This window comes from Culex quinquefasciatus, chromosome 2 (genome assembly GCF_015732765.1).
Source record: "Culex quinquefasciatus strain JHB chromosome 2, VPISU_Cqui_1.0_pri_paternal, whole genome shotgun sequence".
Taxonomy (NCBI): Eukaryota; Metazoa; Arthropoda; class Insecta; order Diptera; family Culicidae; genus Culex; species Culex quinquefasciatus.
Window position 1 is genome coordinate 199216344 of NC_051862.1, and position 12419 is coordinate 199228762.

Below are 12419 nucleotides of genomic sequence, written 5' to 3' on the forward strand. Positions count from 1 at the left end.
TTTGCGTTATCTTAACATCGACAAAACATTCAAATTAACTAAAATGTCTGTAATAAAAATCTGTGTGCAAAAGTTTTGGTTGATGTGCACTGTTAAAACAAATAAATTTCATAAACAATTTCAACATATTCTCTAAGGTTTTAATGAAACTTTGATCTATTTTTTAACAGAAAATTAAAAAAAATAACTATTTTTTATTAAAATACATCTGATAGGTCATGTCAGCCAGACAATTAAAAATCTTATTGAAGAAAGTTTTTACCCAATTAGTAGTAAATTTACACTTTAGAGGTATTAGACGCTTTTCCTCACTCATTTATTAATTTTATTAACCTTTTGTTCCTTTCATTGCTAATGAACAATATGGTAATTTTATTATTTTTTTGGCAACTTAGTTATGTTTACAAAATGATTATTTTGAAATTGTATTTTGTTTAAACAAATTTAATTTTTCGATAAGTGTATTTGGTGGTATCTTTGACTCTCTGCTAAACCTAATCTGAATATTTTGACACGTTATTATTTTTACATTTCATAGAATATTTTCTTCAATAAAAAAAATCAAATCTTTACAATATTCATTAAGCTAGCAATATTTTTTTTGATATTAGTTTTTATATTTGGCCTTTTATTAACATTTAATTATTTTAATATAGAAATTAATCTTAACCTAAAATAAAATAGTACATCCACAAATAATTGATTGATTTTCATGTTTTGTCCCTTCAAAAAATTCTCAAAAAATCAGTGAGAGCAAAAATTTGTTTGTTAATTTAAATTTTCATTTAAAAAACTTGTACAGTTCATTTATGATTGTTACATTGCTCAACGTTCAATCTATTGTCAATTAGGACACTCTTGTATTTTTTTTGTCGATTTTGAATTTTAAAAAAGACTTGAAACTTTGGGGAAATTTTCTTTCATATTTTTTTTTCTATTTTACAAATTTTTGATAGTAGCAAAATGCCGTTGCAAATATTCTTCAAAGTTTTTGTCCTTCGGCTCTGGGCCAGGTCGAGAGGAGGGCAAAATAATAAAAAAATAAAGAATAAAAATTTGAATAAAAGCCAGAATTTCAATCAGTCGGCTTGCAATAACAAGTTGAAAGTTTGTAATATTTTTTTTTTGCGGAAATTAAACAATCCTTCAGAATTGAAACATAATTTTCAAAAATTAATATAACAGGTAGATTCTACCAATGGTTTGTAAAATTTAATTTAATTCGCTACTAACTCCATCCAAATTGTGGATTTTCACTATTTAACTCGATTTGATCAAATCTGTAATTTTTGCGATCAGAAACATCGAGTTCTGCAAAGTTCTAGGATCATCTAGGCACCCTTACAAATCACAGGAAAAAAAGAATCGTACCAATTGGTTGAGTTATGCCCGAGAACCAGCGAGTTGAAATTAACGTTCTAACTTTTTTGGAGGCTTGGGCGTTCCGGTGTTAGAGGTGGGAGGCAAAAACTTCAAAAAGAATTTGCATTGACCTAAAATATGGTGTACTGTATAAAAACATCCAAAGAAATGAGATCGATGTAAAATTCATGAAAAAAGAAATATAGGATAACATAAATAAAGTATCGATAAAAAAGGTAGGTTAACAAAGAGCAAAACTATTCGAAAACTTGTTCTAAACCCTTTTTATCCTTGATCTTTTGCTACTATATGCTTTCTAAGATTAGAAAATATTTCAATTTATGTTCATCGCTAGACTTACTTCACAAAGTTAGTCAAATAAATTTTTGAAATCAGTTGAAACTAGATTAACCAATCCTAGTCAGTTTCAGTTCACTGCATGTGAAACAAAAGATTCCTCTCAAAAATCTCACATCAATCTGCTAAAACGTCAAAACCGAAACAACTTCCAAAACACCTCACAAAACACTTCTCACCATCCGTCTGACTTCAATTATATAACTCTCCGTTTGGGGGGCAGTTACCTTCTCTCCTCGCGCTTTTTGTTCCATTCATGATTTTTTTTCCGCTGCTGCTGCCAAACATCATTCATCACAGACGCTGGAGGTTGGTCGGTCAGTTGGTAGTAAAGTGAATGTATGCTGCTGCGCTGCCACCTCACCACGCGGTCAAGTTCAGTGGGACAAACTGGCCAACGATGAGGATGAGGCGGAGAAGCTCAAAGATTGTCCGCATCTCGTCACACACCTTTGGAGGTTAGTTTGCATAGAGTCATTTTTTTTATTTAGGTGCTTCAGCAGTCGTTGGTTATTGGGCGGTACCATAAGAAGGTGTTTGCATAGGCCTCTTAGCCCTTGAGTAAGTGATTTTTTGTAATTTTTAATTAATATTCAAAATAGTTCAAGAATAAAATAAATTAAATTTAAAAAAGTATTCAATCAACATCTCCAAGCAAAATAACAATTCCAAAAAAACTTAAAATCTAAAGAAGCAACAGTCCGACGAGGGTTAACCCGGTAGAGTACCGAGAGAGCCGCGGTAAAGAGTGAGTAATTGAAGTGCAAGGTTGTTCAATGAAGAGTGAAAACGCATTACCGCATGGTTGGTTGGTTGGTTAGCAGCAGCCGGCCATCGGGCGCAAACCTTGAGCTTGAAAAGTTGTTGGTTTAACCTAATTAAAGCGCAATTATGGATTTAATTATTCAATCATAAAACTTCTGCAGGGTTTGTGAGCACCGCAGAAGGTGAGATTTAAAGACGTAACCTTTGGTGGGGTGGAAAATTAGCACTTTTTTGTGAGATGAAACGGATGCGGTCTTTTGCAGAGGTTAAGAATTGAATAATTTTATGAGTATTTTGTTTACTTAATGGCTGATAAGAAAAGTCATTTTAGAAGAATTATTTACATTATTTTATGCAATGACATGAAGTTTCCAAATTAATTAATCAGTTTTGTAAAAGATTTTAGGGATTTTTTTTTATTAGGATCTCAAGATTTGGGTTTTTTTTAGCTTTTTAGATAAAAAAAAATATTTTGTTGCTTTTTGGCGTAAATAATTATCGTAATTATTTGTATTTTATATTTTATAAATTGTCAAATTATGAAAAACATTGAATTGAACACAATAAACAACTTTAATTATCAGTTAAGTTTACAAATCAATCAGATTTTTCTTAGAAATATCAAATAGTCGTTACAAATCTATTCAAGCTGCAAATTACTTACTAGATGTACAATTTAAATGCTTGTCAATCATATGCCTGAACTCCAAACTGTGTACGTCAGCCAGGCACAACACCGCCGCCAACGTTATAGTTAGTTCATTGAGCGATGCAAACGTAGTCAGAATCGTTCAGTTAATCGGTTATCTGACACCTGTGATGAACTGCACAGTTAAACCACTACGTCAGATGGCGTTTTTACACAGCTCAACTTCTGAGAAAAAAATTGTTTTTTTTAAATTAAAAAAAAAAGTTTCAGTGAATTATTTTTTTATTTGTTAAAAAAAGCTCCAAAATGACTTAAAAGTTAATTTTTTCAGATGAACTGACTTTTTTGAAAATTAAGTTAATCATCTAATTTCAATCACTGTGTAAATCCACGTCAATGCAGTGTTTATTTGTATGATAATTTCACGCCGCTAAAGTAGCAATTTCCACAACACAAACATCCCCACCGAAAAGCATTGTTTTGCTCTGGTCGGTGTCACTAAATAATTACTGGCACGAGCAATTTTTCTTCTTCTTCTACACATTCTCAAACTCACAACCGAGTGCACTAATTAGTACAACCTGGCTGAACTTTGGAGGGTGCGAATCGGAGTGAGTTTGAAGTGCTTGTTTTGGTAAATTGATACGATATATATTTGTTTGTGTGACTAAAATTGTGCTGCTGTTGCCAAGCTGATCAAGTCGCTACTTAAAAACGGGTTTAAGTCTCTCCCATAACGTGTAACGGGGTTTTTTTTCGGGTATTAGCTAACTTATGATTTTTTTTGCTAAGCCAATACCAACTTAACGGTAAATCTGTGTCAGCTAGTCGAGCCCATACAAAATGATTCATAAATCTGTCAATCATTAGACATTGACCCAATGTCGTGTGACTTGCGTGCGGCATGTCATTTGAGTTCCCACTAACACACGCACGCACACAAGTTAAGAGTGTGACACAATCGATTATCTTGGTTGGCGAAAAAAATGCTGAGATTTAGAAATGTTGAAACATTTTTGCTTGCGTGTTGTGGCTTTTTTTTTGTATCTTGCAACTAAGGAGATGTTTGATTTCGTGAAAAGATAATCTTGCATACATAGTGTTGACATTATGTGCGCTACATCTTTCTTATGATTAAGAGACGCACTTTTAAGTCGACTTTGACAACATCATTTTTGCAATCATGCTTAAATCGTGTTTGTTTTTTTTTTTTTGATTTAGCATGAATAATTTTATTTTTTGGAATTGTTTCGTTCTGTTTTTAAAATAGATGACAGATGAAAGATCATTCGAATAAATCAAAACACTAAAACCGTCTTGAAAAACTTAAAAAAACAATCTTACATAGAACAACATGTAAGGCCACATTAATGTACATATCCATTTTCCACAAAACAGAAAAAATACAAATTTGGCAATGGTCACTTTCAAATTATTTGATCAATTAATTGATTTCTTTTGGATGCATCAATCAAAAAATAATTATTATTTTTTTCAATTTTCAGCTTGGGTTTTGGCATGACAGTCACAGAATTCCGATAAAAACGAATTTAACCAAAAATGTTTTGAAATCGCTGTTATTCCCGTTACTTAACTGTCAAAAATCTAGAGACATGTCATTTAACCCTCTACTGCCCAAATTTTTTTTTCGAGAATTTTTATTTTTCCCGTGTTCAGGAGGTCATTTTTTTTTTTTTTTTTTTTTTAATTTATATTTATTCAGTTTTTCTTTTCCATGTACATTCATTCAGTTAAAATATTATTGAGTGTCCAATCACAATCGATGACTTTTCACCTCAATTTTAAATACTAGCAACTTTCATTCAGGAGGTCATTTTGAGCAACTTTTGTTCTACGAAAAACTTTACTTCTCTTGTTTTATGTTTTTCTTGTTTCATTTTTAGTATTTTAATTTGCATTTATCTTGTTTAGTTTATGTTTGTTTTTAGTAGTATTTGGCCTACCCTACCACCTCCTATCATTACATTTTGCCTATCTAATTTTTTCATGTTTTTACAGCAACTTTTTCAATTTTTTGCATGTTTTTCACATTTTCTGCTATAAAATGGAACCATTATCATTTAAATTGTAAATAAATGCGTAGAGGCATACTCTGGGGCACTAGAAAAATTACTGCATACTTCTTTTTACTTAAAATATAGGAAATGTTAGTAAAAAACACAGCCAAAGTTGACCCCTAAAAAAATTAGATTTTTAAAAACATTGGCAAAGTCACATAAAACAAGTCAAACTTCCAACCCTAAAATTTTCCAAAATTTTAAAAGTTCTTCTTTGAAATGCTTTTTGAAGATCAAAAATTGGTTGAAAAATGGATTTTTGGCGATTTTTTAAATCGAAGCCCGTCTAGAGGCGGTGTTGGGTTGTAGAGGGTTAAAGAAAATTGATTGTACTTTTTGAGTAAGCAGAGCAGTTCTGTTGAGTTTTGTGAAAATTATCTGTTTTGTTTTTTATATTATTTTTTTGATTTAAATGAAGGTTTGTAAATCAATTTCTTTGGTCCAAATAAGCCATTTTGCATCATTAGTTTCTCCATACAACTCTCTATACAAATTTGGGAGATTTTAGGGAAACGTCTGATGCAAATATTCGGAAATCTTTATCTTGAAAAGGGATTTTCTGATCAATATGGTGTCTTCGTCAAAGTTGTATGTTATATTAGGACCATTTGAAAAATCAGACACCAGAGAAAAAAATACCCACTTTTTTTAATTAACTTTGTATCACAACTGGATTTACACCTTATCAACAACGCAGAAAAAAAAATTCAAAAAGATGAAAAAAATCTCTGCAATTTTCAGTTTTTTACATTGTTGATCTGGTTGCTGAATTAAAATTACGAAAAATGAGTTTCTAAAAGTGCTTTCCATTCGATCCTCAAATTTCAATCGATGTTATCTTGGAAATTATTGATCCGATTTATAATGTTGAATAATCTTTTAATACCTTTGTAAAATATTGTCAAACTTTTAATTTTTTTTTCCAGTTTAAAGACTTACATTTCAAAAGGGCCAAATAATTAGATTTTAGTCCTTCTGAATGCAAGTTGGGATTTAAAAATTCTGAAAATATATTTGCAGAAAGATTTTGGCCATTTTGTATAAGTTTTCTAAAATTCCCCTCACTTATAACTCAATCGTTTACTTTCGCAAGTATTTTAGGGGAAGTTAAGCAAGGTTTGCCCTTGGATGTTTGTTGTGGCTACTTAATAATGCCAATCTGCATTATAAAATATTTTTTTACAAAAGAATAGATGAGAACAATAGAGATTCAATCAGACGACATAAATATTTCTTTTGACAATTTTACTTATATTTTATTTCTTTTTTTACATTATAGGTACCTATTTATTGTACAATAAACATATGTTTCATGTCGCTTTTTACCGTTGAAGTTTATATGGGGAAAATCGCAAAAATGTATGCAGAAAAACATCGTTTTAATATTTTTCTGCCAGGTGGCGCGGGTCTCGCCCAAAATTTTCCAAGAGTGAGATTCTTGTAGGAAATTTAATTTCCTACAACTTTGTCGAAGGGTGCAAAACGATCCGAGTTGATCCTGATTTTTGATGATTTTTCTAGTAAAAAATATTTTCTTATGTACTTCTTATGTACCCCTTATATTCTTTCAAGTATATAAGCCAATTTCTTTTCATCGCATTGCTAATAACTCATCAGGATCAACTCGGATCTTCTTGTACCCTTCGACAAAGTTGCAGGAAATTAAATTTCCTACAAGAATCTCACACTTGGACAATTTTGGGCGAGACCTGCGCCATCTGGCAGAAAAATATTAAAACGATGTTTTTCTGCATAAATTTTTGCGATTTTCCCCATATAAACTTCAACGGTAAGAAGCGACCCCTTAACCTTTACCGATTTGGCTCAAAATTTGCACAGATACTTATTTTTGCCTAAGGAATCGAATCAGAGGGTATCCCTGATGTATTTTTTTTTATTGTCACCCTAATGCTTCATTCATTAAAATGAAGCCGTCAATCATTATGAAACCTGCTGCCAAAATCCTGAAGCGATGTTTTACTGCATACATTTTTGCGATTTTCCCCATATAAACTTCAACGGTAAAAAGCGACCCCTTAACCTTTACCGATTTGGCTCAAAATTGGCACAGTAACTTATTATTGCCTAAAGAATCGATCCAGGGGGTATCTCTTCAGATTTCCCAGAATTTTCATTTTTTCTTGTCACCCTAATGAAGCATGTTTAAGAGAAGTAAGCATATTTCATAATAATAATGTAGAAAAATATCAAGGTATCAAAGATCTAAATAATTATGATTTCTTGGCATGTGAATTTCACATTTTCAAGTGAAACCTATAGTAATGATTGAACAAAGACCCATAAATGTTAAAAGAAAATGTTAAATTTAATCTTACTATATAAGCTTGATAATAAAAATTTATGAAATGAGACAAAAAACTACAAGTGCCATTTTTGCCATTGTTGTCGGGTTGAATTGATATATTTAAATTTATTTCTAACTATTACCTACTAAATGCAAACAGCTTCACACGCATCAAATGCAATAACCGTTACCTTTAATCATTCAATTTGATTTTTAATGATAACTAATAAATATAACTAATTACCATACACACTTAACTAGTTTGGTTCAAGTGATCAGCAATTAGTCTCCCAAGTCTAGCAAGTTTTAATTCCGGCATACGTCCAGAAGCTTTCCCTCACTTCCTTCAAACACTTTTAACTAGAATTTCACATGCTTGCATGCGATGCCGTTTCATTCTCAACCACACGTAAGCTATTGCAAGATGGGTAAGACAATGCATTCATTAGCACAAACTCCGTCAGATTCTCACCTTTTGAGCTGATCATCATCTCTGGGGTGGGGGGAGCTCATTGAGGCACATGCGATTTCCCTCCTAGAAGTAACTTTCCACGTGTGATGTCTCGTAGTAATTGATGAAATTGAGTGATTTGAGCAGGAAAATCCACTCGTGAAAAACACTTCAACTTTATTTCCCGCCCATTGCCCTACGTGACTTGCGGATTTACGTCGGGGGGTCATCTTCGGAAGCGCGCAAAATCTCAATTAAAGGTTTCACTCTTGTTTGTCACGAGAAACTTGTTTTCCCAGTTAGTACCTCTACCTCACATTAGCGGTAGAGACAGTCTAGGTCTGGAAGAGGATCCCGTCTAGAACACGATAATTGCTGGGATTCCCTGGGTAACAGTGATAATCACGATCGATTGTGTCTGTTCTGTGCCGATATAACCTGAGATCATCATCATTTGATTGGCCGTCAAGTTGGCTGGTTGGTGGTAATTTTCCGACAAACTGTCACCCGGTGCCCGGCAGGTGTGTGTATTTGTGATTAAATTCGTTTTAGCCGGAATCGATTAGTGATTGGTGGAGAGTTCTATTCGAGACGATCATTCGCACCAAAATTTTGAAAGTCACGATGAGTCAATTCCTTGGAAATATGGTTGTAAATGTAAACATGTTAGGTGTATCACTCCAAATCAGATTTTTAGTAATATAAAATGTTTGGACAAACTTTTTTTTCTTTTATTAAAAGAGGGTGAAATTTAATTAACATTCATTAAATATTTACCAAATATTCTATATTTTCATTGATCTTGATTTTTAACTTGTTATTTGTTTTCATCTTTTTTATACGAATTTGAAAATTAATCAAAAGATTATTTCTTAAATAAAATTAAAACCTTTGTTGTTTCTGGTTACTGAACGCTACATGTAACTGAAACAATGAAACAAAAATAAAAAATAATAATAATAATAATTAAAATACACAACTTTTGGTACCATAACATCTATAGGTCATCGCTGAAATTTTAAAGTTATCGCGCAGTTTTAGTGAAAAAAGTCGATTTCTTGCCGTTTTCGTCATTTTCCCATTTTTGCGCGTGGCGCGTCGAGAAATCCAGTTTTTATTTTCAAAAAATCGTATCTCAGCGTATCGAAAACATAACTTTACCATTTTTTGATATGTTATGTGAAATTTTCCGAGGAATCCGATAAAAATATTTTCAGACATAGGCTCTTTGGTCCCGAGACCTTCAAAACAGCATTTTAAGTTTTCATACGACCTTTTCAAAAGTTCAGCTAGATTTTTGAAACTTCTTACTATTTTTCCCAAAGAGCCAAACTAATCACCTGTCTTTTGCGTCTAGGACAGCTAAAATCGGATAAAATGGCGCGGAGATATAATTTTTTGAAAAAAGTGGTTTTTGCGAAAATCGACGAAAATTGCCATTTTTCGAACCACCCTAACACGGCGTAGGTCACCCTAATGGCCAAACAAAAAAATGCGGGTCTAATTATTTTGGCCAAGGATCCCCCAGAAAAAAAATTGAGCTCGATCGGAGAACTTTTTTTTCGAATTATGCTGTTTTCGTGGGGAATTGCTGTATAAATGTAGTTATGCAATCGGAACGAAAGGTAAATTCATGAAAAATCATTCACTCAGTGATTTATTTTGAAGAGTTCAATCAAGTATTACTTTCGTTAGTAGAAAATCAGGTTTTTAGATAATGTTTTCGTTGATATTAACAATTAGCAACAGTTTTGAATTTGCCGAAATCTAAAATTAAACCTAACTCAACGTTAAAAAATAGACACTTTATTGTTGCTTAACTGTTGACCTTTTTTAATCATTGAAAATTAGATTTTCTTGAAAAAATCCACTTTTGCAATCCATTGGCTATTTTGGGTTAATATTTTTTTTCTGTTTTTTTTATTACCATCTGACGTTGTCTGAATATTTGTACTTGCCCTTATTCTGGCAAAAAAGTCAAGTTGTCTCATTTTGGAATTATGAAAAAAGACCCATTCTAGCTTGGTTGTCATTTTTTAAACACTTTTACAGTTTCCACTATCATAAATCATGGGGATAAATTATACTTAAAACATGGTTCTTTGCTTCTCTTTTCATTTGTATATTATTTTTGATAGAGATGAACACACTTTTTAAAAGATAAACGGTATGTGATTTTCCCAGATACATCAAGATTATTTGATCAACTTTCTTTTTTTTATTAAAATAAAGTTATTAAGTAGCATAAAATTTTATTTAATTATGATCTTGAATATAACTAAGCCGTATTTCGACTAAACAAAGAATTTTTTGCCAAAACAAGGCAGAATTTGGTACAGAAAAAACTGATGCTTTTGAAAAAGCAATAATTGAATGCAAAATCAATTGACGTTGTTTAGAAGTGATGTTTGATTGAAGCAGGTTGTATTGTTTTGATTTGTTTTAGTTTTAAATGCAAAAAATTCAACATTTTCAAATCGATGCCTCTGTGCTCTCTTATGCTAACAGACAGAAAACCAGCAAGATTAGTATAAGAGAGCACAGAAGCATCGAAATATCAATTTGCTGTTTACTTTTTTCAAATAAATTTTGGACTTAGATAAAGAAGTAGATTTTAATTTGTCCGATATTAAAAGCAAAGTTTTCGTTTTTGGACTTCTTTGTCACTGCCATGGCATAAATTGTCATTTTTGATCTTTTAAGCTTTAATTTATGAACTTTTTTGTCCCCAAATAAAAAAAAATAACTAATTAGTTTCATTATAATCAAACGTTTAATGAAAAAAAAAACAACAACAGTTCTTTTAATGAATATTTTCCATTTTTCCGTTTCTCTATGTAAATTCATTGAAAAAAAATAATGTAAAAGTCACAGCTGAATGGATCCTTCAAAAATCTGATATAAATTCGATATCTAAGGAAATAAACAGAATTGAACTGAAATTAAAATAAATTACATTTATTCGGTACACAGAAAAAAAGAATGGTAATCTCATCAGGAAATGGTTACAGATTTTGTGTCAAACAAAAATGTGTAATATTACATCAGAAAATAATGAATATTCATCAGTTTCTGGTGAATATTCATCTGGTTCACATTTTTCATCTTTTTAAAGGTAATATTCATTCCTAAATTCAACTTTTTTTTAGCTGTGTAGGGACTTTTTTTTAGCACTACTAGTATTTATATGACTACAACAAAATTTTAAAAAAGATCGTCAGCATTGCAAAAAAAATCAATTTATATTCCCTGAAACTTTTGAAGAAACTGATTTTGTTGATATTGTAATTTTAAAACAAAATAACAAATTTTGAATAGAAATTTAAAAAAATATATGCGAAAAAATCATTTTGTTTTGCCCATTTCTCCATTAAATTATTTAAAAAAAAATCAGATTAATGAATGAAGGAAGCAAAGAACTGTCAAATTGCTTGTATTCTTTTATTGCTGTTAATAAATTTAGATTCACAGAGAATTGTTTGAACCCAGTAGTTTTTAATACATATTTTACATACAATTCATTTACAGAAATCAGTTGATTATAATTTGTAGAGTTCGGTAAACCAGCAACGAAAAAACAATTTTCCTCAGAAACTGTAGTTTTTAAGATTAGGGGGTTACTAAGAACCATTCCCAATTTTTTGAGGGCTTTAATTTTATCGTTTTCCAATTTAGAATCTTTAAAACGCGAAAGGAAAACCCTTAAATTTTGAGACATTTTTTGGTTTGATAATTTGTCTTTTTAATGTGACTTGTGAAATGTCAACTTTGGCCAAGTTTTTTATTAACATTCATTTTATAATCTACAGTATTTTGTGTTGTACCTTATATCATGTCCCAATGAATCATGTTGCGACTTTGAAGCTTATGTTTAAGTTTACTTAAATTTAAAAACTCTCAAATAAACGAAAAAGTTACCAGGAAATTATTTAAAACAGCAAAAATGCAAGAGCTAATGATTGGATATTGTTGAACAAGCCTCAAACTACCAATTACAAACCCATATTCCAAACAAGATAAATGCAAATAAAATACTTAAAAATTATGAAAAAAAACATTAAACAATAGAAGTAAATCAAAATCACCTCCTGAACACGGGAAAAAAATAGAAAAGTTTGTGGTAGAGGGTTGAAGATAATTGATTTGTTCAGTTTGTGAAAAATCAGTTTAATTTTTAACTTACAATATTTTTTTTTAAATAAAAAAAAGTCTAAAAGAAATGCTTGAAGTTAGAAAAAAACAAGTTAGATAGATCATCTTGAATGTTTGCTTCTATTTAGTTCCACAGATTTTCATGATTTTTTTTTATCAACACAACAAACAAAACTCCCTTCCCGACTGACACTTACCACATTGGGCGAGTTCACGCAGCCGGCACTCTCAAAACACCCTCAACTGGAAGATGCTCGTTTTCCAACTCTTCACAATCACTGCTGTTATTGTTTTCCTCGG

The 12419-nt window shown here is 31.2% G+C and overlaps 2 protein-coding genes across 2 annotated transcripts in view; both read right to left on the reverse strand.

The window, feature by feature from the left end:
- Positions 1–12419, reverse strand: part of LOC6049536 (elongation of very long chain fatty acids protein AAEL008004) — a 38739-nt gene that overhangs the window by 25706 nt on the left and 614 nt on the right. Inside the window, exon 1 of the mRNA XM_038253356.1 lies at positions 12317–12419. This exon is cut by the window's right edge and continues 614 nt beyond it. The gene's annotated coding sequence lies outside the window, so the exon portion shown is untranslated. The remainder of the gene's footprint in view (positions 1–12316) is intronic.
- Positions 1–12419, reverse strand: part of LOC119766470 — a 44110-nt gene that overhangs the window by 14425 nt on the left and 17266 nt on the right. The window lies entirely within an intron of this gene.